The sequence below is a fragment of the Plectrocnemia conspersa genome, unplaced genomic scaffold, assembly GCF_051122295.1.
Source record: "Plectrocnemia conspersa isolate PC_06_02 unplaced genomic scaffold, ASM5112229v1 ptg000011l, whole genome shotgun sequence".
Lineage (NCBI taxonomy): Eukaryota > Metazoa > Arthropoda > Insecta > Trichoptera > Polycentropodidae > Plectrocnemia > Plectrocnemia conspersa.
Window position 1 is genome coordinate 26,423,550 of NW_028277175.1, and position 21,660 is coordinate 26,445,209.

The window sequence follows — 21,660 nt, forward strand, 5'->3', positions numbered from 1 at the left end:
TAGTTCTTCATTTTACTAAACATTTAAAATATAATGATTTAGGAATACTTTTATATTATATTATATATATTTTCGCCAAAGTTTGCGATAAGCCGTTGAGGATGCTCACTTTTGTTGTGCGGAGCGCGTGTCACTTCAACAAATGATAGGCGATTCGCGTTTTGTACGATACGCTCAGGGCTCTGGGAAAATAATGAACTCATGCCTCTTGACAAAAATGGCATTTTATATATTTTTTAACATCATAATATGATTTTTTGAATCAATAATAAAAGGTAAATTAGCCACCGTTGCGACATATTTTATTCAAAAGATTTTAATTAGGCATTAAAATTATTAAAAATATCTACTGATAATTAACGCGTTTTCTTAATTGCTCAGTGTTGCCATATAATGAATTTCCAGTCCAGGTCAAAAGCAGTAAAATCATGTCATTGCGTTGTAAACGCTCGATTTATATTAAGACTTTTGATAACAATCTTACGAGTGAGAATCGAATAAAACACATCTAAACCGAATTTTGCCCAATAGGAGAGCTCAAAAAACAATTATCCCTTCTCAGAAGTCAAAAATCCACGTCAAAAGCAATAAAATCGTGCCGTCGCCGTCGCAGTGGGAACGCTCGTTACCGAGCGTTCCCACTGCGACGGCGCCGACACGATTTTATTGATTTTGACGTGAATTTTTGCCTTCTGAGAAGTGATAATTATTTTTGCGCTCTCCTATTGACCAAAATTCGGTTTGAATATACTTCAATCAGCCCTCTTATATTAGAAGTCCATAGTAATATCGATAAGAATAGCTATCATATTTTTAAAACATATTACTCAAATAAAATTATATTTATTTTATTATACATGCCGATGCAACATGTGTTAGTATAGCTGCATGAATAATAATTAACTTCTTAATTAGGAATTATTATGCACGCAGCTGAACTAATCTTATACGTGGTGGTAATTACCGACATGTATAAGATTAATAAATAGTAATTCGCTATAACATGATTAGTAATCGTCACGCTGCTTTTACCAGATGGTACTATTGCAGCTACAAAAAACGAAATGTGATAAAAAATAACGAAACTTTTTACAATTTAATACATTTTCTCATTCAGAAAAGTTTCCATAATATATACAATAATCCAGCATTTCTGACTGGAAAAGGTTTAGAATCGATGGCAAAAATCGCTTATATTTAAAGCAGCAAAAAAACACTGCGTGATGGTGGATGGCATTAATTATTTCGTATTCTTAATCGAAAAAGTAAAATTATGTTTAATTCTAAAGCGAAAAAATATTCTTAGTTAAATTAAAGTAATTATCAAACATATTTAATTTAAATAAAAGACCGCAATTAAAAACTTTGATGAATAAATTGACCTACGATATTTGCATAAACAAAATCGTTTAAAAATAAAAACGTTACTTACTTCCCGGGCACAGTACTTTTTTAAAAATGACTCAAAAACTTTTTGCACGGTTCTGTTCATTCCTATGCCGTACAAGCGCGGGCGGCGAGATAATTTCCGTCTCGCTCGCTCGCATGTTACGAGAGTGAGTAAGAGATAAGGGCATGCGGTCCGTATGTGAACGAGCGAGAGGGAAAGTATTTCACCGCCTGAAGCTGATGCAGTGGTAAAAAATATGCAGCCGTTATAGAACATTTAAAAATAATCGTACAAATCCAGTCGTTATAACTAGTTATTACGTTTTTAAACCAATTGCAACTAAAATACAAAATTTTTTAAAAACATTGAATAATGTTTACGTAGGGTTTTAATGCCAAAGGGTGTGACTTTGCAGCCAAACAGACGCCGGAAAAGATTATGATAGTTTATTTATTAAGTTCAAAGTTGTCTGTCCCTTAAAATCTCTGCCTTGATTTTTTTACAGAATCTACCTTGATGTAACAAAGTGTCACATATTTAAAATGATTGAATCGCAGATATTTATGAACCAATTCCATGTGTTCTTGAACACACATCTAAAATGTATTCACGCCTTAAGGTAAAACATGGTCCAGATGGCTACTTCTACGATCGGTAACCAGGAAGTTCGAATAACAATGGTAGTAGACACAGGGTCGAACATATGTCATCCTAAGGATTGTTTTTATGCGGTGATAATGGGTGGTTACCGTTTTTGGATAAAAAATATATTACTTTATGGTACAGAAAACTCCCTTCTGTTGTGTGATGTGTGATATTAGCTTTCGAAACGGGTTAATATATTTGTAGTATGGGAGATTTTTATTTTTGTTGTTCAAGCAGGCGTTATAGTGACCTCTCAATTACTAATAAATGGTTTTAAAAGGTTAAAAGTCTCCAGAAATTATTTAATTTAATTGTAAATTAAAATTAGCTATGAAAAAACTCAGGCAATAATTTTTAAAACACGCAGACAATCTTTACTTCTACTTCTTAAGACCAAACAAGAAAACTACATTAAATAAAGGGAGAGCGTCATATACTTGGGTATACATCTAATCTCTAAGCTTAAATTCACTACACAGGTTCAAATGGCTTGCTGTCATTGCGGTTTTTAAGCCATATATAATTAGACAGGTAATAACATACGCTTGTTCACTGTGAAATAACACCAGTATTTTTTTTCAAAACCAAAGTTATACATAGCCTTAAGTCTATTAATTTTAATACTCAAGTAGTTTTCCTTAATTTATTGTATATATATGATTATTTTTTGTACTTTTAATTTTGTAATAAACGTTTATATTAATACAAAAATAGCGTTTCTATGTAAAAATATAAATAGAGCAATTAGCAATGGCACAAATTAAAAAATATTATTTAATACCATAAAATAATAAATAATGCAGCTTATCAAAATCCCAATCGTTCTTAAACAAATATTGTTGACTATTAGATAATCAGTACAAGTTATAAAAAAACACAATATGTATATGGTAAATCAGATCAAAACAAGAACTCACCTTCAAAGAAGTCAAAGAACAATACACAGCCAACTCGAATTATTACCGCTCGATAAGAGTTCGAAGCGTACTACGTTTACGTTGCAAAAACGTCAACCAAGTTCGAAATAGTATATTGAAAATCACACAGCTTGCACAGCTTTCAAATAAGAACCGTTCGGTCCGACTAAATAATGCCAACTTGCACTCGAGAAGGAGCTCTCAAGCTTAACTTGGTTTCGCTAGCCAATCTCTCAGCTTGTTAGTAGATTTATAAACACACATATTTCATAAATCAAATCACAGTGACTGAGTTTGTTAGGGTGAGCTCTGTAATCATACGCGGGCGAAACATACACTCAGGCTTTTGTGCAATTTACCCTGTGACGCCATTGAATTTTTTTCTATATGTATATGTGTAGTGTTTTGAGAAAAATTCGAAATCGGATAGGCGGCGGTGGTTTGTGAGACAATTAACTAAAAAAACATTGAGCATTTAGGGCGAAGAGAGCTATCGGATTTCGAAGCGACGTTTTCTTAGCGATATGTATTTACTTCGTATATGCTACCTAATGTTAAGTAAAATACATAAAAATAAAAGCACGATATATCGATTGTGCTTCTATCATTATTCATTATAAACAAGAAAACATATATAATAATAAAATACACGATTATGTGTGTTTGTTTATTTATGTATTGAGCAAGACAATAGTATTTTTTTAACATGTAATAATACAATACTATGATTAGTTCTGAGGATTCAAATGAGCCAGATAATGAAAATCCTATATTGTTTCTAATGGAAACAAGTAAAACAAAACCTATAACTTACAATAGTTTTTCTCAAAATCGATTTTAGAGCTTGTGTTTTGATTGTATGGCAATTCTATTTATTTTAGCACAGCAATGATATTATGCCTCCAAGAATTTACCCTTCAGAAATTATGAAAAGTCGAATCCCGTAGCCTGCACCATCAAAGGTATATCTTAAATACATAGAACATATTTCGTCGGCTAATGAAATCCAAAGAAGCATCTATTTGCAGAAATTCTTCTTCTTTGGACCTCATTACTGACGTTGTTCTAAGCATTGAACAACGAAACAAGGTATATAAAATCACTCTTTCTTTATGATTTGCTTACAGACTTGAAGGTGATTTTGATATATTTTTGTTTTTGTTGTAGCGACTACACACAGATACGTTCAAAAGGATATTTTTCTCCAAACTTGTGTTAATTTACTGTGACAAAAATGATCATCTATCAACAAGGAAATAAGACACAATAAGGGATGGACTACACAAAGCCCTTGTTACGACCAGAAAAAACGCATTATAGTAAATATTCTTTGCCATTAATAGAATATTTGTTGCGAAACGGTCACGGATATAATAAATCATCGGATTTACAAGATTTCCGTTGCAATGTAATACGACCTTGGGCAGTGCCCATCAAGCGAATGTCGCTTTCTAAAGTCGTATACCTATTTCGCCGTTCTAAAAAACGACTACAACGATTGGATCGATCATCGATGTATATTACTTAAGATTCGGTACTCTCACAATTTTTCATAGTAACTATTGAAAAATCAACAACAGCATAAGCTGAATTATATAAATTTTATTTATATTATCAGTAATTTGACAACTGAATTTAATGCAGCAAAATAAATAAATACTATGGGTTTATTCCTAAGAAATAAATTTATAAATAACAGTCTTGAATCTATCCCAAAAATATTTTTTTAAATGTCATTTTAGTAAAATCATATCGGAATACATTTTCACCAGTAAATATATATTTTTACCAGTGAATATGATTTCAACTTTTCTATATGTAGTAATATATATTTTTACATACATATCATTATTTATTTACTTCCGAAGTATAAATGTTACAGTGAATGTGTATTTTTGGTAAAATTATATTTTTACTAGTAAATTCAAAATCATTTTCACCAGTAGATAAATATTTTTTTAGCAAAAATATAATTTAACTAATGCTGCTCTAAAATGTATATGCAATTTAATTTGACAGTTGCGAAACGTCCATTTACTGTTCAAACTCAAACCTAACCTAATGAAAGTTTTAAAACTAATTAGTTTTAGAACTTTTTTTAGGTCAAGTCTACAATACCAACTAAGCCAATTCATCTCGCACGAGAAAATAAGCGAAAGAATAAGTACAGGCAGACGTCTGTGTTTTAAAAATATGATAGCTACCCTTACCGATATGATATTACAATGGACTTCTAATACAAAAGAGCTGATCGAAGTATATTCAAACCAAATTTTGGTCAATAGGAGAGCGCAAAAACAATTATCATTTCTCAGAAGGCAAAAATTCACGTCAAAAGCAATAAAATCATGCCGTCACCGTCGCGATTTTATGCTTTTAACGTGAATTTTTGATTTCTGAGAAGGGATATTTGTTTTTTGCGCTCTTCTATTGGTCTAAATTCAATTTATATGTGCTTTATTCGATTCTCACTCGTAATATTGTTATAAAAAGTGTTAATATAAACGATTGATAATTGAGCGATTTCACTGTTTTATTGCTTTGGACCTAGACTGGAAATTCACTATATGGCAATACCGAGCAGCAAAGAAAACACGACTAATTATCAGGTAAATATTATGAGTACATTTTCTAAATTATTTTTAACGCAAAATTAAAATATTTCGCATAAAATATGATCTCAGAAAATATGTCGCTACGGTGGCTATTTTTATATTTATTTGTAGCATAGAAAGGGTTAACTCGTTCCTATTATTATTTATTAATGAAATTATATTATGATTTTAAAAAATATATAAAATGCCATTTTTGTCATAGGGCCCGGAATCATTGTTTTTCCAGGGCCCGGGTTCGGTCTCGGCGGCCCTGATTATGCCCTTACAGAATGTTGAAGCTACGGGTCGCTAATGGTGAGTAAGGGCCTATGATTGACCATAAGGAGCGGGTGAGAATATCCTGAGTACATTTACTCCTGGCTAGTTGGCATATAATGCAACTGATTCACTCTTAATAGAAAACGCCCAAATGTATTCATTTGAAAAAAATCCTTCAAGGTATCCAGGAATATGATTCTCTTGAATCGCGTCAGTGAGTGTACTTGAGAAAAAAATTAAGATGCTGGTAGGAATATACGCAAACCGGGCATTCTGGAAGAACTTGGTTTTTGTGAAATTACCAGCGGTTGCCTTTGCAAGTATTATTTGAAGTACTGCATGCAAGGTAAAGCGTATTAGACAGCTCCCCAATAAACACAGTATTAAAATTTTTAACCATCTGTCGGAGAGCTTTGATTTGTCCCCATCCAGGTACTTGCTTGTGGACGAATTGCAGTCTACTTATGATTGTATATAATTTAATCTAATTGTTTCTGTACAAATATATATATATTTACTATCGTAAAGCTGTTATGCCTTGCACATTTATTAAAATGAATAAATAAAATTCGCATACTTTGACTTTATCTACAAAAAGGTTTTCTCACGGTGGTGTTCCATTTTAACAAGAAGAATATTTTTTTGTTTTAGACGTTTAAACCAGTATTTGTATATCAAATACTGAATGGCTTTGTCACAAGGGTTTTACGATTCAATAAAATATTCAAAAACTCATGTGTGGTTTAATTAAAGGACCAGACAAAACATTTGCCATTTAAATTTTATTTTATATGTACATTCTAATATAAATATTGAAATATGAACATAATATGAGAGTGAGCAGGTAATCGTTAAACATGTTCAATGACAATGATAGATCTCAAAGACTGACTTCAAATACAATAGACTTTTGATACAATCATTCACTCATGAGTAACTTCATGTTTGTCTTTCAAGACTAAGACAGATGGTTAAATTATTATCAGATCCAGAAATAATAAATATATATTATATTTTTCTTTGCTTCAAACATCATTTGTCTAAACTAAAATAATTTTAATTAAAATAAAAAATAAATACGCAGGGGGAGAAATTCTCTTATCTTCACATCCGGTATCCCAATCTAAGCACATATATCATCTTCAAAAATCGACGCGTGGATGATATCAAAAAAGTAAATTAAATGGGTTTTCGATTACGTACACAAAAGGTGGATCGAGTGGTTGCTCTCAGGAGTGGATTCTGAACTGTGGCTGCTATATAGCGCTAAACGGATTATGGTTTCATGTAGGTATATATATACATATGTATACTATATATAGAATGTCTCAGAATAAAAATATATACTTGAGTATTTTATTAGATTTTTTCAAAATTGAACTAAAATGATACAGGGTATAAACTACAAAGGAAAAAATCATACTCTTATATTATATTATATATAAGATGACCAGACCCTTTATTATTGTGTATTGATTATATGTATCCCTTTTTTACTTTTATATAAAATATTTTTGTATGAACTCTGAATTTGAGCATATAAATGTCGAGTGGATATCTGAGGCGACCGCTAAACATTCACTTTAATTAAAATGTCGTCTGCAACGATGTCCAACACGATTTCCTATTATGCATACTAACTGCGATCACTACGCTTAATACTATTATATTATACATACAAACTCGAGTCGCTGTGAAATGAGTTCGGAATTAACTAGAACAGTTTCCACCAAATGATTTTAATGTTTGTTAATAAAGTCGTGTTTTATAGCAGCAAGTTGTGTATATAATATATATAATATATATACATAGTTTTAATTAATTTTATTGTATTTAGATTTATCAGATTTAAAACAAGAATACTGTACAGTAGATTAAGAATTAATAACAAGCTAAAGAATCTTAATAATCAGATAAAAGGTATATCACAGAAACAAGCACTGAAATTTTAATATTTAGAGGCAATTAAAAGGAAAAATATACATATTTTTACTTAGAATTGTAAAATTTGTCCTGTACTAAAACATATACAGTGAGACCTCCGATTGCGATTAACTTGTTTTACGAGCGTTTCGCAAAATAAACATTTTTAAAAATTCGTTTTGACTTAGTAAGCGAATAATATCTTGCAATACAGCAGTAAGATATATGTCATTTTCTCCCACAATTGAGCCAATTATTTTTCTCGACAATCGTTGATTTTTTTGCAGTGAAGACATATTTTTTATATTATATTATTTTTATTAAATATTCCGTTGTAACCTGACAAGCGTAAGCCCAATGCCAAAATCTGTAACATCTGAGTAAGTCAATCAGATATAATTAATACTTACAAGTAAGTATTAACCACTAGACTTAAAGACTGAGAATCGGTGACACCTATATTAATAATTATAAATTAATACGTGCAATATAATTTATAACCAATAGTTGTCACTGCAGCTGTGGCCGGTTTTTTTTATAATAGCACATTTTTATAAATAAAAATTCGAGTGCCGCTGCTGAGGCTCGAACCCACAACTTCAGAGTTACTAGTTTGAGACGTTACGGACTACGCTATTCCGCCATTTAAAAATAATTTGCAACTCAAAGTTTCGTTGTTTATTGATAATGCCCATGCTCATTCTTCATACCTTAGAGACGACTAACCGGGGGAAATCAAGTGCTTTGAGATCAAGTTTTTCTTCCCAATTACTTTCATTTTGAACTACAAAAAGTTGAACACCAAATCACTTCGAAGTACCGAAGGAACAAATCTAACACTGAGAGACTTTTGAAAAAAATCATTTTCACATTTTAAGCTGCCCCAAAATCATCGATAAAGCATGGGGTGACCAGACGTCCTTCTTAAAATGTTTGTCCCTCTTTGTCCTCTGATAAAATGACCACACAAAAGCCCTCGTTACGACTAGAAAAATTTTTTTCACATAAATAGCACGCAGGTGTTTTCCGATGCATTAAAAGAATATTTATTTGTTAAGATACGGGCACGGGAAACAATATATAACAATATTCATGGTGCATAATTCGACTTTGGAGATGTCCATCAAGCAATTGTTCCTTTTTAAGGCGTATATATATTTCTTTGTTCTAAGAAACTAGTGCAATAATTAGCTGGACGATCGCTGCATGATTGTGATTCGTAAGCGAGCTTTGCAGCTCTTATTATTTAAGGCAGACGTGCGAATAAGTCCTGACATGAGATACGGCCAGTAGACGAGGACCATAGGGTCATGAAATGTCATCACTAAGAGGGAATCCATTAGACACGACTACAGCAGAGGGGCCAACCTGCACTACACCGTCGCTGCCTCACCTACAAGGCCTCTGAGGTTCTTCCTCTGACATCATCTCTTCGCCAGATTCTCCACCATCGCTCGGAGAAGTCATACCCTTAGAGTTACTAAACCTTAAATATACTTGTCTAAAAATAAACTAGTGGTCTTGTAATAAATAAGCATTATTTAAATTATCCTTTATAATTATCGGACGGTCTCCCAATGCAATATTAAAAGTTAAGCTTTGATGAAGGGTTAAATTTAACGGTAGAATTAAATACTAAGGATATTGGTTATATCATATTCCTACAAGCTTCCATGAAAAATATAAAATACGTGACACTTATCCAATACGTATCGTATATCGATACGTATCTTATTATACTTTTTATATTCGTTATAATTATACTTTTGATATTCGTATCCAATATAGGAACCGAATATCAAAAGCACTGTTTTTTACAACTGCAACGATTCTTCGTTATTCAACGCCACCACCTGATACTGACAACTGAATTTTTTTCTACAAATTTTAGTCAACTATATATTTTGTACAATAAACTGCTATCAAACAACCCCTCTGGCGTCTAACTGACTGTAAAAGTAACATACATATAAATTAAATAATACATAAATATATTTGCAGAGCCCAAAGCTCAGCTTTAAAATAAATATGTTTTACGTATGCACCACATCCAGTCATAAAAAAGTTAATGTAGGCAATTTAAAGCAAAAAGAGTGTAATTTTATAATATTATTTCATTAAATTCATCACTGTACTGAATTTATATATCTATAGGCAATATTATATATTGACAACTCAACGCCAAAAAGCTTTTAAACTATATCAATCTTACTAATTGTAGGCATACATATATGTATAGGGTATATAGAGACAACTTTAAAATATTATCGTAACGAAACCACGTCAATGTCATGGACAAATAGACGCGTCTCGTGTCATAAGTCACGAACTCAATAAGTCACCTCCCGTCAAACTGTCATATTGTCGTGCGTCACGATCAGCTGATGGCAGAACACACATACACACAAAGTGAAAATGCGACAATTTCCACCACTTTATGATACACATTGCATGACCAAGTATAGTAATCACACGAATGGTCGACTCGAGACCACTCGAGCATCACTTTGAGCAATCACACGGGCGTTTATTCACAAAAGAGCAAAAAAATGATCAAAAACAAACCTCGAATCAGTGCAAAAAAGGAGTGTAGTATTTGCATATATGTAAATGTGTGTGTGTGTGTGTTCATTGCAGGGATGGCGCCGTGGGGGTTGTTGGTAATTTGTAGCGGGATTCATTGTGCCCGAGTTCAGTTCAATTAGTGGTTCGCATTAGTGGAGCGTAGCTAAGCCGGTTTTCACATCAAAGAAACCTTTGATATGTTGAAGAGCACTTACGGTGGCAGCATCCACAGGTAAGTTTGTGTGGATCGGCAATTAAACTCGGGAGATAAACACGTGTCTGCCCGCAGTCTAGTCGGAGCAAACTACCTATATTATAATACGTATCCACTACGTGTATAAATTAAGTATTAAATATTCAGGTATTATCCTTAGAAAAAAAGATATTTATAATTTAATAGTATTATAAAATATGTATGCTACATTTGTTTATAATGGTATAAACTGAAATTTTCCGGAAATGGAAGATAAAAGGCGGAAATTTTTTATCTTATCCTCCCAATCTAACGATAAAAAATCAAAACATTAAGACGCCGTGTTCAAACTTGACTTAAGGTTCAAGTTAAAGTCTAATTATGCTCACCATCAGGGCTTCGCCCTTGTCCGAACGGGCCATAGAAGCAAATGGAGCTTGCGCCATCGAGTTGGTGACCCTTAGAGGCCTGGTCTTTTAAAATATAGTGCCTCAAAGTCAATGATAAAAAAACTTATCCATTAAAAACTTTGAAAAGTTGAATTGCATGTAATGTAAACAGATCAACGTGCAATGCCAGCGTATTAAAGAGCCGGATGGCGAGTCATATCAAAAGAGGACGCGATTGATTCTCGATGACGTTCTGAAACCTTAGGTTGGACTCTGAGGAACTCCCGAAGAGGTTAAATACTTTTTCGTTTACAAAATGTCGAAAATCGCTAAAATAACTCGAGAATAACCGAGTTGAATCATACAAGCAACCAAGATCCGATATTTTTTTAATAATAGCCCATGACAAAACTTGTCGAAGGCCTTCTCAAAACCAGTGTATACGATGTTTACTTGAATACCCGCATCGAAAGATTTTGTCACAGTTTTGGTGAAAGACGTTTGGTTAGTAACATTGGAACTAGCGGAACGAAACCTATGCTCTTGGTCCAATAAAGCCGAAAGTGATTGAAGATCTGTGGAAAATTATTTAGAACGATTTTGCAGAAGCTGAGTCTTAAGTTATTTATGCACAAGTTTTCAGCCTTTTATTGAATAGTGATGACTATTGTGCATTCCTTAAGATCAGAGAATCAGATCAAAAATATGTTTTAGAGGAGCAGAAGGACTGACTTTTCAATCATTTAAAATTAAATCGGGAAGCAAATCAGGTCCCGAAGAACGCTTTATCTTTAACTTCTCAAAGCCGTATTTAAAATCTGAGCATTCGATTTCTTTATTAGTCGGTACTAAAAACCTAGTACAAAAAAAGGAAACGACTGAGCGAAAAGCGAAAAAGATTCCTCAAAAACATACCGAAATTATTTTGCAAATTTTGTGAGCCGTCCAATGTTTTTTCGTCGCAACTTTTGGCGACGACTAAGCAGCGCGATTATTGTTCATGAATTTTCAGAACAGTTTAGGGTCATACATAATTTGTTTTTGGCAACTTTTGTAATAATTGCGATGATAGAAAATCATCAAACACTCAATGCGCGATTTTAATGTTTCGTTCACTTTCAAAAGTTAAGGAAGGCGTGCTTTTTTAGCAATAAAATTATCCCAGCATCAAACCATCTGGGATATTTCACGTCAAATACTCGAGGGTGCTTCTGAGAAAAGTTCGAATAAAAATATAGCATTTCAACTGAAACAGTTAAATTATATTATTTTTATATAAAAAAAAGACTACTGGCACGTTACTTATGGGTTTCTTCTATATTACAAAATCAGTTATTGCATATATACAACCTTAAATATAAATGAAAAAATACAACCATATTAAATTTCACTATTTGATATATGCAATTGTAAAGTAGGAATTTTTATTATTCTGAGAATACTATATTCAAACAAAACTAGGTCAAAAATTCTGCTTTACAGATTGTTTGAGTTAATACATAACAATATACACATATATCTACAATATATAGCAGGCGCGGGCGGTGACATACTTTTCCTCCTGATCGTTCGTGTGTTAAGTGAAGAGAGCGAGTGGGAGGTAAGAGCATGCGGTCAGCATGCCTTTATCTCTCATTCACTCTCGTCACTTAACACGCTAGCGATCAAGAGGGAAAGTATCTCATCGCCCGCCCCTGCCATATAGGTATATCAACATATTTTTTCTTAGAATATGTCCGGAATTTTGCTGTCTGAAAATTTTGGATCTGCAGTTTTCATGTTCGCAATTTTGTTTTAGCAATAATCTAGAGCCACTTTCATTGTCAGTAATTAAGTTATAATACATTTTATATCAGCTTTATAGTGATTTATCAACGTGGAATAATTTTTAAGTTTTTTAAAACAAATTTCACCTTCAAAATTCACGATAATAATATTAATACTAATATAAATTTAATTCAAAATAATTAAAAAAAAACATGGATCCAATTGCCAGACATTAATTACTATTAATAAGTATTGTATAAAACGCATATTATGTTAAAAGGTATATTGAGGCAAATAAAAATAATATATATAATATGTTTCTTTAACGATTCGCGAGTATATATAAATTATTTATTCAGTAACTGTGAATTCATTGTTACTAAAATTGTAACCATGGCAGATGCATCACATAATAACCATTCTATTTAATTGGAAAAAGTTCAATAATATAATTACATATAATTTAAAATCTTAGTGCTAATTACGATAAATCTTGGCATCTAAAAAAATATACTGTGCATCGATTAAATATTTCATATTATATATTGCTAAATCAATGGACAGTTAGTTAAATTACTTTTAATAAGCTAACATACTTTTAAAGCTGAAATAATCTATCAAAATATGAATTTCATTTTTAAAGTATAAGAATCAAGCTAATGCGTCGGCTCTAACACAATATGTCTTGAGCGTATACAAATAGATTTTCACACATTGGACATCTACGAAGATTGTATCACATAAAAAGAAATATAAACAATCAACCTAATTTGACAAGTATAATAAATCCTAATGGCTATGTAATATAAATAAATTATTTCGGTACAACTTATAGAAACATTCAAAGAGATCTGAAAATTCTTACGATATTTTAATTGCCGGTGTCTTGTGAACCGTTAATACGAAAATAATAATACAAAAAAGCAGCAAAAGAAAGCTTTGAAAGTCGTTATTAATGATTGATAAAATAATGGTATTTTATATCAAGGGTATTTAGTATCTAATATATTAAATATATAATATAATTTCACAATATATAAAACAAATACTATATTATTGAATTGTGTGATTGCGGACAGAGCAATATAAACTATTGCAGTGTTTATTGTATGAATATGTAAATACAGATAATAGAGTACCAGGAAAAATTTAGGTTGAAATTCTACAAAAGCATATTTTGATAAGCATTTAAATGTAATATTGTCTGCTTTTGCAGAATTCCCGAAATCCATTCCAGTTTTTATTAATAACTTAATAAAATTTTATCGAGAGGTCAATGTGAAATTGCATACCATTTTGAACATCAACTGTATAGGAATTTCAATTCAATTTTATAACTCGAACGCAAATTTTAATATCCGTTACCATTTGCTCTAAATATTTGTGTAGCAAAAATATAAAAAAAACAGCTTTCGTCTCAGCCATTTTAAAATATTTTCATTGTATGCCAATACGCGAAGTATTTCTCGAAATAATTGATTCGTTTCCTCGTTTCATCTTTTCTCTTTCTTTTCTCCTATTCGCGCATATTAAGCACGAATCAGTTTATTGTGATGTGCCCAATATCGAATTACAATAAAAGCTTTCGTCGGCGGATTCCGGTCTGACAATCGATCAAATCGAATAATTCACCGGAAAATATCCGGAAAACTCCTGTCACGCGTCCCATCCACATCATATCCATTCCAGCCAATTGGGAAAAGTGGAATAATCTAATTACACATAAACAGAATACGTGTTTAATTTGATCACGGAGAAAGAGGCTCGAGCGCAACGTGCGAGCCGGGACGTGATATTATGATATTGTATTAACAATAACAAACAGTGTTAGCGTAAACGAATTTATTATACAAGGTGCCATATAAAGACTTTGGTTTTTCTTGTTTTTTTTTTGTACAGATATGAAAAAAATATTTGGAATAATTGAGAGTATAATGCGTATCTATGATAAGACTCCAACTACCTGCAAAATTAGCTTAAAGGTCATTCTAACGACGTTTCGAACAAATAAAAAGAAAAACCAACTCATCTCGAAAGTATGGCCTTAACAATGGAAAAGAGATCAAAGAGAAAGCTCGGGACGAAAAATCGCGTTAATACTGTAGGTGGAAATCTAACCTTATATGTAAAAAGAATGCGCGATAGACAATGCGTTCTACCCTGTGCAAAAGTACTATAGTTATTTTTACCCCTTGTTAACGATCGCTAAAAGAGGCCATATCTGGAAGTTTGAGAATATGAAGACATATTAAAAAAGTTCAAAATAAATGTCTTTTTTTAAATTATTTTTAAACAGTCAGTCGTGCCTAAGTACGTATTTTGTTATATTAGTGTCGGTGTACATCTGGATTTATATTTTAATTAGGGATTTTGATTTCTCGATGAATTATCGAGAAATTTTGATGTATAAAAACATGTAAGTAATACAGTAAAGTATTTTGCAGATATATTATTCTTAAGATAACCCTTTAAAACACATGCCATCTGAAGTAGAATTAAAAATTCTCGTTTTATATTTGTTATAAAAATTTTGACAATGGAAAAATTCCTCTCGTTTTCTATTGATGTTGGTTTAATCAACTTTGAAATTGAAATTATTAGCTGAAAAATGAATATTTTCCAATTCTTTTAACGAAAAATTTGGGGAGCATTTGGCTGTTAATAATACTTATGAGAAAATTGCCATTAACAGCTGTTGTTACTTAACAAAAACAATGGATTATCGAAATAAAATAATTCCCTTGCGTAACATATTCTTACCAGAGTGGGTTCTTAGAGCACCACAGCAACGATAAATCCGTCGGCCGGTTAAAGTAATAGAAAATCGGAAAAAATGTTAGTCATTTAAATATTTTAGATCTTCCGAGAAAGAATGCATATTTTAAAACATTTGGCATGAACACCTTCAGAAAAGTTTATTATCTGAGCGTCTTCTTTTAATACTTCTTAGAAGTATGCACATTAGGCATGTACCCGTCTTTATTTATGCAGTGTTACAAAAAATAAAGTGGCTGTAAACCTTTTTAAAATATTCGTACAAATTTAATTTTACATAATAAAAATGCTTTATAAAATATCTAGAGAAATGAGATCATCAATCAATTTGACATTTCTCTCAAAAAATTTTCGCGAAAAGTAAAATTGCATGTTATATAAATTTCTTAAAAATAAGTTGCAACTACGATCACTAAGAACATTTGTGAAGTGATAGGTGATTCATTTAAAGTTGGTTTAAAAAAAATTGAACGGTGATTTACGATATTAAGTATAATCCTGGTTGTGGGAGACCAGCAATGATAGATGATGATGTACTGGCTGCAGAAATAAAAGCAAACCCAACTATCTATCAGCTAGTCTAGAAACTAAAACAGTTCAATTTAACATTGCATAGACATAATAAAAAAATTAGGAATACTCGGAGACAAGTTGTATGGCTTCTACTGAGCCTTACAGCTGATCATTTGATAACCAAAGATGAGAAATGGGTATTATACGACTATAATCGTTGTAGAAGACAGTGGTTATTCAGAGGTCAAGTAGCAAGATCTATCTCGAATCCCGTGTTCACTGTATAAAAAATATTTTGTGTGTATGTTGGGATTTCAAAGGGATTGTGCATTATGAAACTTTTAAATCTGGCAAAATAATAACAGCAAGCTTATATTGTGATCAACTGGATCGTTTCCACAAAAAATATGATATGAAAAATAGCTTGCATTTGTCAATAGAATTTAAATACTTATACAACACGACGAAACGCGTCCTTAACTAGCAAAATTCACTGTCGATAAAATCAAGAAACTTGGCTAAAAATTTTTATTTCTACCATTTATTTCGATATATGCAGCACTTTATAGATATAAAAAAATAAAATGCAGACAATGTGAAAGAAGGGCTGTCGGAAGAATTTAATATTTAACGCTAATGAAATTTAAAAAATGAATAAAAAAGAAAAATATATTTTTAATCAATAAAATAAATATTAATATTTAAAAGTGATTATTTGATTCAGTAAGAAAAAGACAATTATTTTAGGATTACATACTATTTCGTGAATGCGTCCATGAAGCGATGCAATTCGCCCACTATCATCTTCATCTATGATTCGCCTGAGCTGCTTCTACAACAACAGAGGTCAAGAGAGCTCAACCCCTAGGTTTCATATGACGTGGCACAACAGCGAATAGAATAGCAATATTAAAAGACTACATTACGACAAAAAATAATCAACAATATTTCGCCGACATTCCAACGAAAACTCTCTGACTTTTAACTCCAGCTAAATTTCGATATTTATGTGATATTTATATATTCATAATTGAATAAATGTTTAGCTTTTCCGGCGGTTTTTTGCTGCAGTCACACCCATTCAGTTTCAAAACCTAAAAGTGGTAGATCCCGACGTGATTCGAACACCAAAAATGAAAACATAAATCGTCCAGCTCATTCAAACAACGCTTATAAATCTTAAAATTATGATCTGATATATATTAATACTTACACAACATTGCGACTAATACAGAATTATCCTTTGTTTCGGATATATTTTCGAATCAGCTGATTTAATGAAGAGGTGAAGTTAATTGGCCCCCATGTGGTTCGTTAAAGTCAAGTAGTAGTCTGAGGTCAATTTAGTAAATTTTGAATTTAAAGGATTATAGCGTTGTCAACATTATAAATGATAGATTAAACGCATTATCCTAACAACCGCATAAGGTTAATTTTAGATATTGCGGTCATTAAGGGGAAAGCTCGGATCTGCAATGTTTTTTATGTGCCTTACACTGAAAGGCGAAGACAAGGTTATCCCTAAAATTGTCTTAGACTATAATAATGCTGATTATAAGGATTTAAAAATATAGTCAAGTCCTGTGTAATGGTTGAACGTTAAAGCCCCATCAGTTAATAAAACAATCGACGATAATATTATTTTTAAACAACTAAAATATCATCAGTATACATGCATAAACATATACACAATAATATTTAACTTTCTTTACCGCTTATTAAATCAATAATCATTTAAAAAAATGGCGATAGTAAAAAACTAATTTTTTACAATTAAACTTTAATAAATGAACTGACTTTATGATATTCGATATATATGTATATATAAAAAGAATATCATTAAAAACGGAATTTGCATTCATTATCAATTTATTACCATAATTTATTTGATAAAATATTGAAAAAATAATCTTTATGTGCTTAAAAGAATTTCTGGAAAATAAAAATGTTAATGAAAATCGGCTTCTACGAAAATCATTTGACAACACATAAATGTTATATTTAGAAAAAGCTATCGAAGTGGTATGGAATTACGGTTTAATTCATAAACTTACAAATTAAAAAGTAGAAATCATGTTGTTTCACTAAATAACGAGCGCTCGATACCGCGTAAAATTCTAGCAGTAAAGTAAAATGGAAATCTAGCGTTAAGTATCTGGGCTTACAACAAGACTCTAAGCGTAAATTCAATGAAAACATTGTGTAATTTTGCTCTGAAGGGCTTGCTGCCACTGCGAACCTTGGAACGACATTTAATAAAAATAGCGCGCTTACCACAAAAAATAAAATCTTGATAAATAACAAAATAATTAGATTAATTTTAGTGGAGTAACAACCAATGCTTCTAAATTGTAAGTAAGCAAAAAAAATAATACAATATTTTACACTAGTCTTAAAAAAACCTTACAATAACATACAAAAACTAAATGCTAGAAAATGTTTCGCAGACTAGAATAGAAACAACATTAAATTTAAATATAAACACATATTGTTTTAGACTAAAGAGGTTCAAGGACACATATCAATGGTTCCAGATCATTAAATAAATATAATATAATTAGCACATAATCTATTGTATTATTTTTCTCCTTAATGCGTCACTATCATCGTTTTATTCTATGTTCCATTTTTTTAAATTGTAGCTAATACCAAAAAATCGTTATAAACTAATAAAATGTATTTATCGTTATAAAATCAATGTTTTTTTCTAAATGATAGATTAAAAAAGTTATGAAGTAAAATTTACAACATATGATTGAGAATATGCTTAATAAAAATAATTTAGAATTTCTTCATCAAACTTGTGGTATTATAATATGGTAATATTGCTTACTATGTATTCGCTCTGAAGCTGGAGGCAATATCCTTTTTCTTACACATCAGAGAAGAACTTTAATTAACTTGCAGTCACCCACTGAACAACTTTTTTAACTCCGAGCCAATGTATGTTTAATCTGGAAAAGAAAAACAAGAATTTTAATATTATATTAAGCTTATAGAACAATATTTAATATTATATTTAACTTATATATTTTTTTAATACATAGTTACATATACAATAATTATTTGATTATATATGTAAATATGTACATCAGATTTATTGTTATTAATTTAATACACTAATAAGTAACTGTTTTTATTATTTTAACTATTAAAATACGATTAAACAGTATATTAAATTGGAATTGGATTTGTTTATTTTTAATAGCCTTAAAAATATACAATTTTTTTGATATAGAAATACATACAATTACACGAGGTTATTGCAAAAATGTGCATAATCGTTTATAAATAGGAAAAACCAACGCTTAGTAGAAAATATAAAATCGAACTAGTAACAAATGAAAACGTGGCAACATAGTATAAACAATAAATAAAATATGGCTTTCATAGATACGAAAACAAAACTAAATCAAATTTAAAACAAAGAACTTCATGTGTAAGGAAATAGAAGGAACCATAATAACTAAAATAAGCAATGCTCTTAGGGTGGACTTAAAACAAACAAATATCTTGGAGGTTATAAACAAAGCGTTGATACGTTTTTAAAATAATGAACCACCAGGTACAGATAATCTTTCTGCAGTGATGCCAAAAAATGGGGATACTCTTCTGCTACACATACAGAAAATAATAAAAAAATATTTAGCAATATGAAAATAGAATATTGCTAAAAATAGTCAGTCAAATCTCTACAATCAGAATTAGAAATAATCAAACTTAAAAATGATTTATATTTAAAATCTAAATCAACATTATAAAATCAGATAATTTACTATGTTTGTATTTTATTATTTCATTATATTTTAAATTTAAATATTTAATAAGCATTTATGAGCTTATAAAAAATATTATTATTTACCCCTTGCATACTGGTAGATCGCAATGATTTTTTAAAGAAAGAAAGAAAGAATCTATTTTTTATTTTTTAAAGTCAATAAATATGAAAAATATAATCTGTTTTTTTTTATTGTATTATAATGAGAGTATAGTACACTACCCGATAACGCCGTAGAAAAGGAGAGTGCTAAGTGGGAGCGTGTACTTGGGGATGGTCATATTTTTTTGCAATAAGTACGTACGAATATATATGTATTTATTTTTTAAAGGCGTGTGTAGTTAGATATTTTCCCTTTCGATCGTTTGCGTGTTAAATGATGAGAGTGAGAGATAAGAGCGAGAGCTCGTACGCTCTAGGCAGGGAAGCAAAACTAAACAACTTACGTACAAATGTATTTGCTTTACATTTTTAAATAAAATATTTTTTACATTTTTACCAAAAAAAGAATGTACTTATCTTACCTATTTGTGCAATAAATGAAAAAGATGATTAGCCAATAATTATTAGGCCCAGAATTTTATTGGTAATTCTAAAACTAAATACTTAAGTAAATATAAAAATCGTAATATCTAACTCTTAGTAAAATTCGCTAGTTGGTAAAAGAAAGTTTAATGAATTTTTTTTAAATAATTTTCTAAATTATATTTTAATTATAAATTAAATAAAAACAAATCAAATTATTACTTCTGAATAAAATAAAATTAAAAATATTTAAAATATAATAAAATAAATGCGGAAATTGTACTAAAAATACGTAAAATATAGGTTCAAAGTTTCACTTAAATCGTCGCTATAAATTTGCTCTCTCCAAACATACAACTTTGACAAGTTATAATAAATCAACGGAAAAACCTACAAAAACGTTAATTTTTTTCTGAAATCTATGGGATGTTAAGAATAAAAATCAATACTCTATATTTTAATTTTGTAGCACACTGAATTATAAGATATTCAACGGCAAATGCTGGATAACAAGATTAAAGATTTGAAGGCAGAGCAAAGCTTCGGTGGTTGGACGATTTGCCAATATGCAGCCGAAACAAATAAGTGGGAGAATCTGTCGCATGACAGGAAGAGATAGAGAACATTCTTGGAGGAGGTGAGGACCCATCTTGGGTTGTCGGATCAATAATGATGATAATGATTCATACGTGAGATAAAAATCTAGAAAAACAATCTGTCATAATCAATTAGAAATATTATTAACTAATTTTGATTTTAAAGACACGATAAAAATTAAAAAAAAACACTAGAATTCATATGGGATTCGATTCTAGTTCGGTATTAGTCACCAACTTAAGTGAAGAGAGCGAGTGAGAGATAGGGGCGTGCGTTACATGCGTTTCGCACGATCTTATCTCTCTCACTCTCGTCATTTAATACGCGAGCGAGCGAAAGGGAATGTATCTCACCGTACGCGCCAGTTATATATACATATTTTTATATCAGTTTATAAATTTATTATATACTTTTAGAATATACAAAGCATGAACACCATAGTAAAACTTCTTCAACTCGAAGCAGTACCAAACAAACCGTACATTAAAGCTAAATTGAATAGAGTACAAAAAGTCGCCGTAGACTGGCCGCGAGATTCGAAACTACAGTAGTCGTGTGCGACAAAAACGTCCCGCCCGCCCCCGGGACAATTACGCCCGTCGACGCCAGGAGACAATTAAAAAAAGACGCCAGGGATATGCACAACAGGGCCGCGGTCCATTGTTCCGCGAGCACTCGTCGGGAACAATGGGCGCCGAGAGCTCTTTTAATGCGTCGCCGTACAAAGGACGTGCTTTATATCTATGCACGGGATATAGGCAATGCTACATCCCCACCACCACGTACACCCTACTTCCACCCACTCGACAG

The 21,660-nt window shown here is 31.2% G+C and overlaps 1 protein-coding gene across 2 annotated transcripts in view; it reads right to left on the reverse strand.

The window, feature by feature from the left end:
- Tpst (tyrosylprotein sulfotransferase) overlaps positions 1 to 21,660 on the reverse strand; it is a 297,586-nt gene that overhangs the window by 127,087 nt on the left and 148,839 nt on the right. For both annotated transcript variants that reach the window (XM_088196427.1, XM_088196429.1), the window contains one exon: positions 18,784 to 18,904. The gene's annotated coding sequence lies outside the window, so the exon portion shown is untranslated. The remainder of the gene's footprint in view (positions 1 to 18,783; positions 18,905 to 21,660) is intronic.